The 19,895-nt window shown below is 39.5% G+C and overlaps 1 pseudogene; it reads left to right on the top strand.

The window, feature by feature from the left end:
* Positions 1 to 679: 679 nt before the first annotated feature.
* Positions 680 to 12,054, top strand: LOC128862481 (uncharacterized; annotated as a pseudogene).
* Positions 12,055 to 19,895: the final 7,841 nt, after the last annotated feature.

A 19,895-nucleotide genomic window follows, 5' to 3' on the forward strand; every position in this document is an offset into this window, starting at 1 on the left:
GAGAAATTTTGTATGGGAAATCGAAGGATGGCGAAAGAGGGCAAAATCTTTACCCCTTCTTGCCTAAAGGTAGTAAAAAAGTACGTAAAGTAGCTAATTAGTCCTGTAATAAGAAAAAAACAAGTATATTGGTTATATAATCTACATTATAGCAAAACAACAGAAAAAATATATATTTTTCTTTAAGCATATGTAATTTTTATTTAGAATATTTTCGATGGTTACCTAACACAAGAGCACACAGAACTATGTCATGTTACTTAAGTATGTGTAAAAGTAAAAAAAATGGAGTCTCTAAAGGAATATTTTCATTACATTAAAAAGGAAATGCTGCTAGTAAACAAAAATATTTTGGATAATTAGTTCACTCTTATACGTATGTATATGTATAGCCATGTTTAGTAGTCCTTGCATTACGAGATGTGGCAAATTTGCACATTTCAGTATTGCATATTTGTAAAGAAGCAACATGTTTTCAAATAAGGGAGCCGATTTGTCAAGAGGGAGCGAGAAAGCTGCTTACTTACCAAACCTTCTATCGTAGACAATAAGATGTTATCTATGGGTCATCTATGTTATCTATGCTATGATCGTCATATATGCTATGATCTATGGTAAGAAAGCTGAAAAATGCTTGCAAAAGCTATATTTTAGCAAAGAACGCACAAGTTGACTTAGTATAAGAAAAGAAACAAAACTGAACTTATCTGGTTGCAAAAAGGCAAAGTGGTTAATAATTATTGCATACGTAAATAGAATTTGGAATAACAAAAGCGAAGGAGTTGTTATCTTGATTTCCATTTAAAGAAACACATTGCTTGCTTTGTGTCATTCATTTGTTCATTTACCTACTCGCCCAACCAAAAGGTATTTACTTGGAAGCTGGTAAGTATGTGCCCATTGTTGAAGGTAAAATTTTCTTTATTTTATGCAACCGTAAAAAGTATTTTTATTTTGTCTTTGTTTACACCAAATAGCAAAAAGTAATATGCAATATTTTCTTTCTTATTTTCATTGGCGTATGCTACAACGCTCTGCTTACGCTTGCCGGCCATTGTTTCTATATTTTCCGTTTGATTCTCGCCACAAATTACTAAGCCATTTTAATGATGCCACCGACCCAACGGATTTTGGTGAAAAGCGGTGGCTTTTCAACGCAACTAGCACGTCATGTACAGGAGAAAATCGATGGAGATCCTTTGTGGGGTTCACGTTTTGATCAGAAGAATCCCACGGCTGTGGTACAAACACATTTGGATTTTCTTCAGAGTAAGTATAGGGGTTTTCAGTAAGAGCGCTTCAACTTTTGAATTTTTTTGAATAAAACACAAACGGTTTGACTTTTTTAACTAATTTTTTTTTTATTATCGAGTTTGAACATATACATTTAAGTATGAAATTCGATTTCTTTTGCATGACCACCGCGTGCACGGTTTATGAAGTCCAATCGTTGAACCCAATTTTCGACCACTCTTTTGCATAAATCGGCCGAAATTCCAGCAATTTCGCGTTCAATATTGGCTCTGAGCTCACAAATCGTCGCCGGCTTGTTACTGTAGACCAATGACTTCACATAACCCCAAAACGGGACGGCTTGTTAAATGGACCGTAAAATGGCCGTGAGCTCTTAAAGTAGCAGCAACAGAACGATTATTTTCATAAAAAATTTGCACGATTTGCAATCGTTGCTCAAGTGTGTAGCGTTCCATGATGAAATGTATACTAATGAAGTTTACAAATGACAAGCGAAAAATATTGCGTCGTTCGCCCTCCCTATCGGAAAAAAGTTGAAGTGCACCTATTGAACAACCCTATAGATGTAAGGAGTTGGTTAATTCGCATATCGCAGTGTGACAGGACTTAGTAAATATTTTTGTTAAATAACAAGGAAACACATTTTTTTAACCAGTTTAATATTGTTTAAGCACAAATATAAAGACGTGTGTTCTCTTCGAAGCTGTACAAGCAATGAATTTTATTGAGCGTCTCATTTTTAAGTACAAAGGAAAATAACTGTTTAAAGCTAACTGTGCATAAATACCATATGTATGTATGTATAGATGAATTCGAAGGAATAATACCAATAATGCTATAAATTAAGGTGGTGCCAGATTGGACGAATTCTGAACATCCTGCCCGGTTGAGGCGCTGGCCTCAAAATGCTCTGCGTCCAGAAGCCGGCACAATTTCTGTATCGCACGAGTCATCATACCGTTCGCCGTCTGAAGCGTGACATTACGTATTAAACCATTGCTGCCCGGATGAACCGCAGTTACGCGCCCTAAGCGCCAATATGTTGGTGGTAAGTTCTCATGTCTTACGATGACTATGTCTCCGATCTTTACGTCCCTTGATTTCGTCTGCCACTTGTTTCGAGTTTGAAGAGTAGATAAATATTCCTCGCTCCATCGTTGCCAAAATTGTTGATGTATCTGACGCAGCCAGAGCCAGTGCTTAATACGGTTGGACGGAATTGTTCTGATGTCAGCTTCAGGGACTGCAACCAGTGGAGCGCCAACCAGAAAGTCGGCAGGGGTCAACGCTAACTTATCATCGGGATCATCGTATATAGGTGTTAGCGGACGAGAATTTAGGCATGCTTCAATGCGTATCGCCAAAGTCTGAAGTTGGCTATACCATAATGACTGCGCTCCAACGAGGCGCACCAAATGATATTTGGCAGATTTTACCGCAGCCTCCCAGAGACCACCTTGATGAGGAGCGCTGGGAGCGATGAAGTGCCAATGAGTACCGAGATTCGCCAAACTTTGTTGGTTGTTGTCTTTCTGCCAAGCAGCCAAGTCTTCTTTAAGCAAACGGTTAGCACCTGTGAACGTAGTACCGTTGTCACTATAGAGATCTCGACATGGACCTCGTCTACTTATAAATCGCGTAAATGCATCTAAGAATGCGGGTGATGAAAGATCATCAACAACTTCAATATGCACGGCCTTGGTCGCTATGCAAACGAAAACAGCTAGATATGTTTTGATCGTTGTGCGCGATCTTTTTGTGCCGATGCGCACTGTAAAAGGCCCGCAATAGTCGACGCCTGAAGATATAAATGGCCGTGCTGCCGTAATGCGATGCCTGGGTAAGGATGCCATCTGCTGAGATAACATTACGCCTCGATGTCGTCGGCAAATAACACAAGTCTGTACAAAGCTTCGGACTGCTTGCCTTCCGTTCAATATCCAGTACCGTGCGCGAAGAGTTTGGAGAGTGATTTGCGCCCCACCATGAAGCGTGGTTTCATGTGCGTGTCGGATGAGTAAGTGTACCAAACTCCCATGCTTCGGTAAAATTATCGGAAAACGTCGATCTTCTGGAAGGTCAGCGTGACCAATACGACCTCTGACTCGCAATATGTCGTTACAATCTATGTAAGGGTTCAATGACCTTAGTTTGCTGGAGCTGGATATTTCCGATCCCTTCCGAATCAGAGACATATCAGTCGCAAAGGTATATTGCTCGTTTCGGATTAGCACGTTAAGAGCATCGTCCATTTCTGTAGGATTGACGATCAGTCTTCGCAAATGTCGGCGAACTGGTAGCCACCGAAGTACGATTGCCACGGTACGAAGAAGCTTTTGCAATGAACTAAAGCGTTCGCTTAATGGAATTATTTGGCCGTCTAGACGTCGAGTTGTAAGAATGCTCGCGTGGGCCGTCGTTGCTACAAATGATGACACTCTCTGTTCACCACGTACAATGTCAAGCTCGTCATCTTTTAATTCGATCCCAAAGGAAATTGGTAGCTGTTTGTCCATAAGCCATTTTGGCCCTTGCCACCACAACTGATGTTCAACCAGTTCTGATGCTCGGATACCTCTACTGGCACAGTCTGCCGGATTTTGTGCAGACCGTACATAATGCCAACGATCTGGTGATGTCAGCTCTTGAATGTGACGAACACGATTGGAAATGTACGGCTTGAGAGTAGTTGGAGGTTTACGTAACCAACATAACACGATTCGCGAGTCGGACCATAAATGATAAGAAGTGTCCGTTAGACGTAAAGCAGTCCGCACACTGTCAAGTGTGGATGCGAGTAAATGTGCCGCACAAAGTTCTAGGCGAGGAATCGTTGCACCCTTGAGTGGCGCCACTTTGGTGCGAGCTGTTAGCAATGATACAGTTGACCGACCTTCACCGTCTGTTGTCCTAGTATAGAGGACAGCCGCATAGGCAAGTGGACTGGCATCACAAAACCCAAGTAGCATAGTAGTCTTACCCTCAGCCAAACCTAACCATCGTGGTACACGGATACGGTTTATAACGTCAAGTTCTCTGTAAAATAAGACCCACGTATTTTGAAGTGCATCTGGGAGTGGTGCATCCCATTCTAAGCCAGCAGACCACAACTTCTGAATAAATATCTTCCCGGCAATAACAATTCGAGCAAGCATGCCAGTAGGATCAAATAGTTTGGCGACCTCACTTAAAACCCGACGTTTTGTGAGGCATCCGATGTTCTGGTTTAGATTCGCTTTGAAAAAGATCTCATCTGTTGTTGGGTCCCAACTTAAACCAAGCACAGTTGCCGTCGATGGTTCACTTGCTAACTCTACGATTGAGGAATTGTTACTAATTAAACGCTTTACAACCTCACCACTATTAGAATGCCATTTTCGTAAAAGGAACTGTCCGGCCGACAAAATCGCACTCACATTGACAGCGAGTTCGAAGGCTTTATCCTCAGTGTCACAACTGATGAGAAAATCATCTACATAAAATGATGACAGAATCGCATCGCGCGCAACAATCGACTGATGGCCATCTGCGACTACGTTGTAGTTATCATAACTGCATTGATTGAGTGCGCGAACTGCGTTGTACGGGCTACAAGCCATCCCATACGTCACTGTAGTTAAACGGTATACTGCTAGGTCATTGTCTGGTGATTCTCTCCAAATAATGCGTTGGAAATCCCTATGTTCGGGAGTTATCAGAATTTGACTGAACATTTTCTCGATGTCTGCTGTTAATGCTACGCGAAAACACCGAAAACGAAAGATGATATTCACAAGTGGTTCTTGAATCGTGGCTCCCACCAACTGGACGTCGTTCAGTGAGAGGCCGCTCGTGGTCCGCGCTGAAGCATTGAACACAACGCGGAACTTTTCCAGAACCGCGTGGTGAGGGATGTAGTAGTTGACCCCCCCATCTCCAATGTGACTAACGGGTTCCATATGGCCGAGGTCCGCGTATTCGCGCATGAAGGCAATGTATTTTTTCTTGAGCTCACAATTCGCTGCTAGTCGTCGTTCAAGAAGATGAAATTGTCGTAAAGCATGGGCGTATGAGTTGCCCAAAGCCGGTGCGTCAGGATGAAATGGTATATGAACCATGTAGCGCCCTTCCCTTGTGCGGGAGTGTGTGGTCAAAAAGATTTTCTCACATTCATCTTCGCCGTTACAATCTTGTGAAGGCACTTCCTCTAACTTCCAAAAGCTTCTTACGAGCTCCTCCAAGCGTGCGTCCTCTTCGCCTTGCTGGGTGCTGAAGGAAAGAGTTGGCGGCGTTGCTGGCTGCTCTGCTGGCACTGGACCGAAGACAACCCAGCCGAAGCGGGTTCGCTGGGCGTGTGGCTCATTGAGGCCACCGAGTCTTATGTCCCCTTTGACTGCTTTTCCCCATACATCCGCACCAATAAGAATGTCGATATTGCTAGGAATGCCGAACTGCGTATCGGCCAATTCTAGTCCATTCAAATGCTGCCACCGTGTCATGTCAATATGCACTGTTGGGATGACCTTAGTAATTGACTGCATGACAAGTGCAACGATTTCCAAACTGAAACTGGAATAGAGCGATTTTAACGTGAGTGTGACACGCCCACGTGTACGTGCGTAGGAGTAAGCTCCGATTCCTTCCACCGAAACTTCGCATTTGCTCCTATGAAGAGACAAAGAGTTAGTTAATTTATCTGTTATAAAACTAACCTGTGATCCGGGATCACAGAGCACCCGCGCCAGACGTCCATTGGTAGAGTTGCCGCATGCAAATACACGCGCAGTTGCCAATAACACTGTTGAACTCGCGTTGGCAAGGCAACCTACCACAGCAGGCTCTAGTCAGAGATTCGAATTTCTGGATGCAATAGCAGTGACGGCTCCTTCCGGACACGTTGACACTGACTCTGATGGATTCTGAGATAATGATTCGCGGCAAAGTAATGAGTTGTGCTTACGACCACAGTGACGGCAATTCCCCGATGGACATTGTCTTGCTGAATGACCTTGCTTTAGGCAGTTAAAACAAAGCTTTGCAGTCTTTGCAGCAGTAATTCTGTCTTCGTATTTCATCACAAGAAAGCGTGCGCATTTCATAATACGATGTGCACCTTGGCAGTATGTGCATTTACCCTCCTCTGCAGATACGACGTGTGATCTAACAGCTCTTGACGGACCACCAGCGCGTTGATGACTCTTGGACGTAAATTCAACCCCATTGCTCCATGTGACAACTGTTGTGCTGAGGCTATGAGCCCGCTGACCCAAAAACGTAAGCAGCTCATTGAGGCTCGGAATTTCGGTGGGTGAACAGCTCATGTTCCACTCGCGCTGTGTAGTTATCGGAAGTTTCGAAACTATTATCGGTACGACCACAGCATCCCATTCGGCCACTGGTAGACCCATGACATGTAGCTCGTAGTGATTCATGTACCGTGTCGACGATGAACAGTAACGCAGTTGGTGTGTCCTCAGTTGTCGGCTTGATATAGAGTAAGCGTGACACATGAGTCTCAGCCAGCTGCCTTCTATTGTCAAAACGTTCTTTAAGCGCCTTCCATAAATCAGCGTATCCCCCAGAATATACACTCCCGACGAGCGGTACAGCACTTGCGCTTATTGCCTGCCGCAACTTGCCTAACTTGTAGGCCTCAGGATAGTCTGTATTGTGGACAAGCAATTCAAAAACGTCCTTAAACGCCAGCCAATTCTGCATAGTTCCATCGAACGTTGGAATTGCTAGCGGTTCTAACTTAACCTCACACTCTCGCACAGGCATCACAGCAGACTGACTCGGTTTTGCACCCATGATTGCACGGTTCAAGTGGGTACATGCATTGTTGTAATAGGACTATGAATAAGTTCGTGCGGTTTTTTTTCGAAATTTGAAACTTTATTGACGTAAAATGGTTACAAATTTAATATTCAAAATATTGTCCATCGCTTACTACTACTTTTTCCCATCTTTCTGGCAATTCACGGATTCCCTTTGTGAAAAATTCGGTCGGTTTTGCCGCAATCCACGAATCGATCCATTTTTTGACTTCATCGTAATTACGGAAGTGCTGGTCAGCCAGGCCATGTTGCATCGATCGGAAGAGATAGTAATCGGATGGCGCAAGGTCTGGACTATACGGCGGGGGGGGGTAGGACATCCCATTTGAGCGTTTCTAAGTATGTTTTGACCACTTGTGCAACATGTGGCCGAGCATTGTCATGTTGCAAAATAACTTTGTCGTGTCTATCGGCGTATTGCGGCCGTTTTTCTCGCAGTGCTCGGCTCAAACGCATCAATTGTCGTCGGTAGACATCCCCCGTAATCGTTTCATTCGGTTTCAGTAGCTCATAATACACAACACCCAGCTGGTCCCACCAGATACACAGCATAACCTTCAGGCCATGAATATTCTGCGCCGACGTCGATGTTGAAGCACGAAGGGTATCCATACGTTGCCCGACGTTTTGGATTGTCGTAATGGACCCACTTTTCATCGCCAGTCACAATTCGATGCAAAAAACCCTTTCTTTTGTGCCGTTGAAGCAGTTGTTCGCATGCCATAAAACGGCGTTCAACGTCTCTTGGCTTCAATTCATACGGCACCCAATGGCCTACCTTTCGGATCATTCCCATGGCTTTTAAACGTTTGGAAATGGTTGATTGATCAACTCCCAAAGTTTTTGCAACCTCTTCTTGCGTTTGAGCCGGATCTTGATCGAGCAATTCCTCCAATTCGGTATCCATGAACTTTGGCGGCGCACCCTCGCGTTCTTCGTCTTCCAAGCCAAAATCACCACTTTTAAAGCGTGCAAACCACTTCTGGCACGTTCGCTCAGATAGAGCATGCTCACCATAAACTTCCACCAAGATACGATGACTTTCGGCTGCTTTTTTCTTCATATTAAAATAATGAAGAAGAATTCCCCGCAAAAACACATTATTTGGCACGAAATTCGACATTTTCAAGTGTGGTAAAAATATTGTTGTTTACGCTTCAAATAAAAAACTTATACTGACGTTTGTGCCTTACGACAGTAGCTCTCCAATGAATGTTTGGAAATGTGGATCGATGGAATAATAATCAAGTTACGCCATCTGTTGTAAAACCGCACGAACTTATAAATAGACCTATTAAATACCTTCAACCTCTTCCCATAACTTCTCGTGGGCCTCCAACTCGGCGTTTGCTGCATTTCCCACCAACAGGTCATGGTTGGTCACGAAACGTGCATAATGTGCTGACAATGATTTCAACTCTTGCTCAAGATGAAATTCATCAAATGCACCCTGCTGGAATCCACTCACCCGATCGTGTATGCGTTTAATGGCCTTTATTGCCGAAGCGCGCAAATTTAATTCTGCCATTAGCTCGCAGAATTAAAATCACACAGCTGTGGGATGCACTTTAACTGCTATTTATGCATTTGATTGCGAACGGATTTATTTGAAAAAGCTTTGATATTCCAACGATTGGTACAACTTTGTATAATTTCACTCAATTTAATTATTTGTCCTCACAGGAGGCACCAAAATGTTTAAGCACAAATATAAAGACGTGTGTTCTCTTCGAAGCTGTACAAGCAATGAATTTTATTGAGCGTCTCATTTTTAAGTACAAAGGAAAATAACTGTTTAAAGCTAACTGTGCATAAATACCATATGTATGTATGTATAGATGAATTCGAAGGAATAATACCAATAATGCTATAAATTAAGGTGGTGCCAGATTGGACGAATTCTGAACAAATATATTTATCTGTAATCCTAAATAGATGGCGCTCAAATTATAGTTTCCAATACCTATCAATCCAGCATTGAGGGTTTCATGAAACAGTTGCTACTGAGCCGTGAGGAAAGCATACAGTTGATGCGTAAAAGTGTGCAGCTTGCCAAGGAGGCTAAATCTAAATATATCGAAATGGTGGAGAAAACGAATGGTACGCAGGAGTCTGGTCTGCCACTTATAATGGCATCGATCGGCCCCTATGGTGCACACTTACATGATGGTTCCTAATATAAAGGCAGTTATTCGGAACGTGTCTCAAGCACAGATTTACAAAATTGGCATCGGCCGAGAATTGATGCTTGTCTAGCGGAGGGTGTTGACGGCTTGGCTGTGGAAAAAATACCATGTCAGGTGTATGCGCAAGTTTGATTTGTTGGCAAGTGCATGCTTATAATATTTTGGAATTTGTCTTTGTAGATGGAAGCTGAATCTGTTGTTGATATGTTGCTAAACGATTATCCTGATGTAAAATTCTGGGTTTCATTTCAATGTAAGGTGAGTCATGAAGACTTGAAAAGTTTTTAGAGAATTAATATTTGTTTTTTTGTCTTATTCATAGGATAATGAAGCATTGGATGCCCTTAATTGTCTGTCTCTACAAGGTCTGATCCAGTAATTGTCTGTCTGTTTTGTTCTGGATTTCGTCCGCGTAGTTAGTTTTTGTAGCAGGATTTACTTATAAGATTTTTTAATGAACTCCCACTGTTTTTCTGCCTTGAAAAAGCGCCTCATAAAAAACTAGCTGCCGCTCGGAATCGGCTTAAAACTGTAGGCCCTGCTTTTTGTAGAGCAACATCAAGACGCGCACCACAAATAGAAGGAGGAGCTCGACTAAACACCCAAAAGGATTGTGTTTGGTTGAGTAAATTTCGATAGCAACTTTTCAAAATCGAATCCAAATAATAAGTCGAGGGCTGCGGGAAAGTTATCAAAGATTTTTGACGTGATAACGTCTTATAATTCGATTTAGCCGGCTGCACGCACGAAAAAATGTGTCGTTACCTTGCTCATTAGTGTTACCTTGCTCATTTGTCGTTACCTTGGTCATCTGTCGTTACCTTGCTCATTGCCGTTACCTTGAATGAACTGCAAGCGAAAGCGCGGAACGAACAAAGCAAACGAACGGCAACGTTCGACATCTTGCTCTCTCCTACTTAAGTGAGCGTATAGATGTATGCATATGCGCATATGTACATATATAAATTCACTTATTTGTATTTGCATATGCCTTCTTATTGATTATTATTAATTTGATTTACTTGAAGAATTTAAAATAAAACCAAGTTTGTTAATAATACCTGTTGTTTTAATGTTATTATTATTAATTTTTTTATTATATATGAAGGAAAAAATGTATGGTAATGTTTACCATATACCTTATAAGATATGTTGTATACTAATATATGTATATAAACATGCATATACATATACAATTTCGCGCAATTTTCAAAAAGAACAAATCTATATGTAAAGATGCATACAAGTCATATGGACATATCAAATATACGAATCTATTCCGTACGCAAGCAAATGTAAGCTAATGTGCTTGAACTGCAAGCGAGAGCGCGGAACGAACGACAAAGAGCACAATCGGCCCCGCGTTCGGCAACGTTCGACATCTGGCTCTGCCCTACTTGAGTGAGCATGTATATGTATGTATATGCGCATATGTATATAAATTCACATACTTGTATTTGCATATGCCTTCTTCCTGTGTGCATGGTAATGAACCATTTCTCTGTTGAGAATAGGACGATGATAGAAAAAGTAGGAAATGAAAGGGAGTGTTTCGAGTGTAAAGTGTCTTGAAAAAGGCAAATCGATGATGGTGCCTCTTAGTGTTGTTGACTTATTAACGTCTGATGCACAATCGAAATTGAAGATATATTTCATGAATTTGATAAATGTTTCGTCATTTTTCACGTTTGTGTAAATGTATTGTAACTTGACCTATTCCATTGCAATTCCATTTACCTCTTCCTCTATATCCATACAAAATATCTATCAAACAAATAAAATTAAAATTTTGTTTTGAAAATTGCAACCATTCCTTCAATATTTTCTTATGACGTTGTCACGTTAAACTATCGCCAGTAAACCGACTTTACAGACAACCTCTTTTTTTTTTACTTAAAGTTATCAAAGCTTTTTAGTTATAGTCTGAGGTTAAGCACGACCACTTAAAATTTGAGGTTAAGTTCAACCGCCAGATGCGTTTTTGGGAGACCTCTTTGCGAGTTTAGAAGTGACCAGTATTACGATAATGTTTATTTCCATTATATATTGTACTAATTTTTTAACTCACATGTGCTCGAGATTGAATTTCAATGGTTTCGGAAATAATTTGACTTAAAAGAGCGCTTGCTGTAGCATCACAAAATATCTCTAACTTCTTTTGCAATAGTGCGTTTATATTTTTTGGTTTAAAAAATATGTTTGATGCTTCATGTGCCAGGTATTCAACCCATGATGGCACGGTAACTCTCTTGTCTATAGCGGATTTATGCTTAAAGAAATTTTCCTTTTCTAAATCAAAATATATTTTTATGCTTGAAAGCTTCACTTGTGTATCACCCAGTCGCTAACATAGAATTTTTTAATGCCACTTTGGACTTTAACTTGCGTTGGAATGCTTGTTTTGGTTCCAATCATCCTCATTCGTATTTGCAAAAAGTAATGTGGTAATTTGTAAAGCAAATTGAGTTACAAAGAACTATTTGCTATTCGATTAGATAAATCTAAACTCACTTACTTTTTTCTTTCAGTTCGTTAAACCGCTCTTTAAATCGCTGCACGTACTGGCCAATGCCGAATCCATACCTCTCATTGTGTACAGCAATCGTGGCGAATTTTACGATGAAAAACAAGGGGAATGGACAGGTCACGATGATTGCATACCGCTGGAGTCTTATGTACCTGAATGGATTGAGCTTGGCGCATGCATAATTGGAGGTTGTTGTCGTGTTTATCCTGAGGATATTCTACGGATCAGGAAATGTATTGATAATATGGGAAATGATAACTAAACATTAATGTACATATGTATATAATTTTATTAATTTTTAAGCTTAATGCTTATATGAAAAAGAAATAAAAGAAGGTATGTTTGACATGCAAAAATGTGAGGTTTAAATTAACTTATTTTTAAGTGTAAAAATATAAGTCGTTGCAATGCTTTTGTATGAGCGTTGATCTTCTTATAAAGCATGCATCTAATCGCCAGTGAATTAACCCATGCAGTCGAGTATTTAATTCGATCTGTTAGCAAAATGTTCAGATGTTCGAATGCCGAACAACATGTGCAAAGTCGATCTCTGGAACCACCACCACGGCATCATCCAAGGTTATCGCTCTGGCAGTTTGTATTGCGATAACAGTGCGGTATTGAAATATGTTTCTATTTCATATATGTTTGACATTCATTTACTTATGTTTTCTTTTTGTGATGCTATTAATTATCACCAACGATGTCTATAAACTATACTTGTGTATACATCACTTTTGCTATGAAAATATTGCATCAGACTCAGAGTTGTTTATAAAACAAGAATTAAATAATAATAATTATACAGACCTGCGCCAAGAGGTATTCAATTATGAACTTTTGGGATTAGTTTCATCATCAAATACAACTCAGCCACGTCTGCTACTTTGGACTGCGCCATTTTTGTATTTCTAACAACATAAAATGTTCTCCATACATTTTAGGGAAATGCCGCTTAACGACAGTGTTGACTTTGTTTGTCATGGGAAGTCTGAGGGATCTCCAATACGAGATTCAGCGTTTTTTGTAGATAGCGGCTCATTGCATAAAGAAAACAAATTTCAAGGGTTGTTGTTGTAGCACATTACTAAACCCTACCAGTGCGTTATGGTCACCGGTCGTTCTCGTCTCACTCAGCTAACGGTAGACCCAGAAAACGTGCTGTTCGACAGGTTGGGTTCAAAGGGTAGGTTTGATGGGGTATGGGAAAAAATAGACTAATGTCGGGCGGCTTACTTTCACATGCTTGCCGTATATTCGGGATCGTTTCAGTGTAAGTAGGAGTTGACTCTACTATTATACAATATCCAGAACGTAATTGGGTCTCGCGGGGCAGCTGAAGCTCTTCATCTACAATAGGTCGTGGGTGGACTCCGAGAACGACATTCGCGGATCGCGAGTTTAGGAAGGTAGTCAGAGTCTCCCGATGAATTTCGTTTAATGTCTATCTATATACTGTCCGATTCAGTAGTTGCCGTCAACTTTGATCTTGGATTTCGTCGGTGTAGTCGAAGAGATGCCGCACAACATGCCGCGGGACATACCCTATTATCAGAAAGCTGGGAATGTTTAAATAAAACAAAACAGACTTAAATTTCAGGCAAATTTATTTTATCTCCTTCAAAATATGACCCGTCTGCCAACGTTTAACCCAGTCCTCCATGCATCCCTGATAGGCCGACGAAGGGGTGGTTTGATCCCCCCTATCGACCGAAATCTCCTTCCTTCAATTTGGGAAACAAAAAGAAGTCGTACAGAGCCATATCACGTGGCCGTTTGCGACGTACAACATCTCTCAAACGCTTCGAAATGGATAAATAATATTCTTTATTAAATGTCTGGCCTGATGGAAGGTACTCATGGTGAACAACGCCTTGGCAATCGAAGAAAACAGTCAACATCACCTTCCCGATACTTTTTGATCATAGGGTATATGTATGGGCAATGCGACTTTAGTAACAGTCCTTGGAACGATCTGTCTATTAATAAACTCCTTTGTCTAGTAAGTCACAAAATTCAATATCAATAACTCTCACAATCAATAATGTAAATTATTATATTTTTATAAATTTAGTTTCCCAACATATATATACATACATGCATACACTTGCCAGAAAAAGTATCCGTACACAAAGAAATGAAAGCAATATATTAAGAAATTCATTGTAAAAAGAACTAAAACATTTAACACTTTTATGAGAAACGTTTAGTAAGTAATTTTTCTATAATTTCTAAAAGATTTTTCCTAAGTACATCTTTAAAAATTAAATTTTACAAAACAAAAACAAAAAACTTCACTTAAACGAAGCAGAAAAAGTGTCCGTACACATGAAAACAGGGATTCCCCCCAGTATGCAGTGGCATATTCATACCCAATAACGGTTTTATTTTAGTGTGTAATTGAAGGAAATTAGTGCTGGCGAGAGAAAAATTATCCTGAAACTAAGGAATGAAGGCAAAGCTTTCCGCGAAATTGGGCAAATCATGGGAAAAAGTCAGTCTTCTGTGCAGAATGTCGTACAAACATACAATACAACTGGTTCAATTGTGTCAAAGCCACGTTCCGGTCTACCTAGCAAGCTGACCGTACATGAAAATCGAACCATTACAATCAGTGAAAAATAATACTCGAATTACGGCTCCTCAAATATGTAAAAACATTTCAAATTCCTTGGGCAAGCATGTGAACGACGTTACTGTACGTAAAATACTTAAAAAAGATGGTAACGCGAGGATAACACTTTGTATATAAGACCAGCAGTCATATATTCCACCCGCTCACTTAAACTAGAAAGTCCGGATTCAGCCCAGATGTTACAAATAGGAGTAGTGGGGAAGGCACGTAGGCTTCTAAGCAGATCAGCGTGATATGGAGCACACAGAAGGTTTAAGTTGCTTTTGGCACAGCTTCCATAAATTGGTAAAGCATAGTCAATTACAAATAAAAGTAGCGATTTAACAATGTAACAAAGTGTAGAAGTATGTACAAAGGACTTTTTTGATGAAAAGTATTTTACAATGCTAAGACGATTAATTAATTTATTTCTAATGTAATTGCAATGAAATTTAAAAGTGTATTTACAATCAAAGAAAATTCCTAATATTTTTAATTGGCTCACGTTACTTATAGGTATAGTATGGTGAGTTAGATTTACACCCGAACAGCACTTCCTCCGACAAATATGAAGGATATTGGATTTTTCGCATGATATAATCGCTCCAGATTCGAGCGACCATACAGCAATGTTCTTAATGATTTTGTTAAAGATGGTTCTAACTGACACTAAATTATCGAGTTTAGTAAATATCAAAATATCATCCGCGTAAATACAATGCTCAATATTGTACTTATCTGTGATTTTACCTATGTATTTCGTCAAACGCGATAACAAATAAAACCATCGAAAGAGGCGAACCCTGAGGAATTCCGTTTTCTAAGTTGTATCTGTCGGAAAAAGAGCAGTTTATCTTAACCATAAATCTTCGGTTTGTTAGGAAGCTTCTTACAAAGTTGTATGTTTTAGGACCAACCGCCCATTTTCTTAGTTGCCTTAGTATAATGTGTATCCCGATGCGATCGAAGGCTTTTTCGAAGTCAAGGGAAAGTGCTGTAATATGTTTCTTATTAGACAGGGCACATGAAGAGAAATGGTCGAAAGATAAAAGTGCATCGACAGTGCTATGTCCTTTTTTAAAGACAACCTGACTGGGGTTTAAAAATTTATGTTTGGACGCAAACCACATTAGTCGGTTAGCAATTATTTTTTCTAAAATCTTGCTGGTGCATGGCAATAAGGAAATCGGGCGAAAGTTGGACGGCTTATCTGCTGATTTGGTATGCTTAGGAATAGGTAATATACAAACAAATTTCCAATTGTGTGGTATGATACCAGAAGTGAAAATGAAGTTGTATAGTTTTAATAACCTAGTTTCAATAGAATCAGGGAGATTTTTAACCATGGAGTAACTAATGCGGTCATAACCAGGAGCGGATCCTCTGGCCTGATTAACAAAATGATCAAACTCTTGGATGGTGATGGGATTGTCAATCTCTCTTGCAGGGGGAGTGAGATTTTGTGGTGCAAAATATATTTCATTTAAAATTCTGGATTTTTGTGCAACAAAGTCATGGGAAAAATTAGTGTTATCTGAGTACTCAGACCAATGTTTAGCGAAAGAATTTCCAATTTCTTTGGGGCAAGAAATGAGCTTGTCATTTATAATAAGTTGTGGGACAATAAAGTTACTATAGGAGCCCGACAGCTTTTTGATACTTTTCCATATTTGTTTTGGAGAGGATGACGGATTGATATTGCTAGAGATGCTAATAAAGCATTCTTGTTTTGCCCTTTTTGCGAAATGTTTAAACTTCACATTTGCTGCCTTATATAACATCAGGTTTTGGTTGGAGCGTATGCGTTTAAAATTATACCATGCATTTTGCTTTATTGCACGTAACTCGGCAAGATCCTTGCTCCACCAGGGGACACATTTCTTATGAAAGTAGGGACGGGATTGAGGAATGGATGACGTAGCTGCGCTGAGGATAATTTTTTTAATAGAACTAGCTTCCTTATTGATATTATTACTAAGAGGGTGGATTTGACTTTGTTCGTCGCACTGAAACCTGTATTTTGACCAATCTGCTTTATCGGTTTTAAATCTGGGTATGTGACCGGTCTTACTTCTCCTTTCACAATTTAAGTGGAAAACAATTGGATAGTGGTCACTACCACAAAGATAATCTAGAATTCTCCAAGAAAGGAGTGGGTAAATGCTGGTGGAGGATATCGTAACATCAACATGCGTGAATGAATTATGTGTGGAAAAGTGTGTCGGAGATTTATCGTTTAAGACAATTAAATCTAGGGTCACAATTAGATCTCCAATTGCTTTACCCCTCTTGTTTTGTGTGGAAGAGCCCCAAAGTGGACTCCAGGCATTGACATCTCCACAAAGAACAAGTAGATGAGGTAGTGAAAGCATAATTGATTTAAACTCGCCCATATCGAAATCTTTACCAGGTGGAAAATAAACTGATATCACCGTTAAGGTTATATTGGTTTTAATTTCAAAAGCAATAATGTTTAAATTTGTTTGAATATCGATTCTTTTATGCCAATTACCTTTTTTATAAGGATACCAGTCCCGTGTTTATTCGTAATACTTGAGTTATGGAAATAGGCAGGGTAAGGCGAAGGAGGACAAGGATTAATGGAAACTGCAAGGTGGGTTTCTTGTAAAGCTACAAGATCGGGTTTAAGATCTGAAAGAAGTAGACGAAGCTTACGGTAATTGTTAAAAAAGCCGTTTATATTCCATTGCAAGAAAGTTAACATAGTGATTGGTAAAAAATGAAATTATTGGGAAAATTATTTGTAACTGGAAATTTACTATTTTGAGCATCATTCATCAGAAGAATTTGACGTAGTAGATGACTGAGTAAGAGAAAGAACTCTATCTATAGATGGAAGTGGTGAGAATGTACAATTAATGAAGCTGTTGTCCGTTATAGCTTTGGTATTATTAAGAGAATAACTAGAAATACAATGATCTATGTCTCACTGGGCGCTGTCATTACTGCTTTCTGAATTTGCAAGAGAAGCATTATCTTCTTTGTGTTGTTGATTAGCTAAGTTGTTGCTTGTATAGAGAGATGTTTGATCGTTGGAGGCTTCTGGATTGGGAGAGTTATTTAATTTAATATAGTATTCTGTGATATAATGTAGTTGTTATCTTGGTTTACTATTGTTTTAGAAGTAGAGGTACTTTGTGCAAGATGAGAACGCGAAGTTTCTGCTAATTAAACTGTAGTACTTTGAGAGTTCGTTTGCTTGTTATTCGATGATTGTAAGTGGTTTATTTCTTTATTTATTGTTGTTTTTGGAGTAGAGCTATTTTGGGTAGTAGTGGCATTTGTAGTTTCTGTTAATGAAAGGACAGCGGCATAGGATGTTGAAGAATTAAGTGGAGGTAAAGTAATTTGTGTAATTTTTGTAGATCTTTCTTGCCTCCATCATGGAGCATTTTTGTTTTGTTTTTATAGCTAAGATTTCTTTAGCTTGTTTAAATTTTTTGCACTCATTGGAGGATGAAGGATGTTGTTCTGAACAGTTTGCACACATAATACGAGTGCAATCGTCTGGTTGATGTGGAGGTAGTGCACACCCAACACATATTGGTTGATTCTTGCACCATTTTGTGGTGTGACCAAGTAGTTGACACAGTTTGCACCGCATGGGATTAGGAATGTACTCCCTAACTTTTACAGAATGCCGTGACACATCAATTTTGTTAGGTAATTTGTAAGAATCAAAAGATAGTAAGATAACACCACTAGGAGTTAGTTTTCCATTGAACATTTTATTGAATTTGTAAATAGAAGTAACACCTTGGCTGCTGAGTTCATTCACAATTTCTTCATCAAACACTTTATTAAGATAAGGGGCATAGATTGTCCCCTTGGTGATGTTGAGTGCAGAATGAAATGAAAATGTGATATGACACAGTCCTTGTAATTGCGTGGTAGACAAACATTTTTGTGCTGTTTTCTTGTCCTTTACCAGTAGTAGAAGGTTACCATCCCTGAGTTCGGAGATCGATATTACCTCTTTACTGATAAGCTGAATTGCCTTATGGACGGCAAAACATGAATAGTCTGAAATTTTTTTATTTTCATCGCTGCAGGATAAGACCAGAAACTTAGGATCTACCACAGTAACACTCGGTAATTCAGGGAAAAGGTTAACTGATGAACCATTACTTAATTTTTTTTTCTTGCGTGGGGTATCGCTTGCGAGTAAAGCAAAGCGATTCTCCCGGTTATCAGTTGCTCCGGGGGGCATTATCGCAATTAGGAAAACTCACCAAATCGGAATAAAACTAGGATTTATATATTATATTAATAGAAATAAATAATGCAATGCTTTTAGCTAATCAAAGAAGAGAAAAATATAACCGAACAACCCGCACTGAATAACACAACGATAGCGGGCCTAAGACCAAACACCTTGAATGCTAGACGCTGACTCACACTTTGATTAAAATGATAAACTGAAAGGCACTGAAGTACTCAAACTGTAAGTCTCGCCCATATGAGTCATATTTTATAATTATTCAGTAGTCATTTATTATTTCTAGTGTTTCGATAGAAAATAAGAAAACCTATTCGAAGCTCATCTTAATGAGCGTAACTCAAAAATTATTTTGAATAAGAAATCAAGAAAACAAGCTTGCTGAGTACACAAACATACATGCGACAACAACAATCTATGAATGCCAATATTAGCGATAGTTGCTGATTCCGGGATTTGATGGTAATCTTACTATAATTTCTTATTCAATAAACCTTTTGTTTGTCTCTTAATAAATAATAACAAATACTAAGAACGACTAAATTCTGGTCATGTTCGACAACAAAATTGGACGTTTTCTGTAAATTTTTGTTTAGAAATGTATACTATATACTCTTAGTTTTGGTAACCAAACACCAAGTAAATACCATCGTGCAAAGCACCGTATTCACCTGATATGACCCCGTGTGACTTTTTTTGTTTCCCAAGTTGAAGTTACCACTTCGTGAAAGGAGATTTCAGTCAATAGAGGAGCTCAAAAAGAATGCGACGAAGGAGCTGAAGGCCATCCCTTCGTCGGCCTACCAGGGGTGCATGGAGGACTGGGTTCAACGTTGGCACATGTGTGTTGCTTCAGACGGGAATGAGATAAAATAAATTTGCCTGATTGCTGCGGAAGAGCGACGACTATGGAAAAATGCTATGAGCGCAACATCAACCTACGCATGCTGTTTATTGATTTTAAGCCTGCATTTGACAGCATGAACAGAATAAATATATACCAGTAATATTTTAGCAATGTGGAATCTCCAAAAAATTGGCACACATGGTAATGATGACTCTGCGCAATACCGAATCGAGAGTTTGGGTACAAGACAGATTATATGAGGCCTTTAAAATACAGACTGGAGTTAAGCAAGGCGGTACTCTTTCCTCAACCGTTTTTAATGTTTTATTGCGCTGCGCAATAGACGAACTCACTGATGCAAAAAGAACTGGGCCTATACTTAACAGTACTACACAAATATACGTGTATGCA

Source organism: Anastrepha ludens, chromosome 4 (assembly GCF_028408465.1).
Source record: "Anastrepha ludens isolate Willacy chromosome 4, idAnaLude1.1, whole genome shotgun sequence".
NCBI lineage: Eukaryota > Metazoa > Arthropoda > Insecta > Diptera > Tephritidae > Anastrepha > Anastrepha ludens.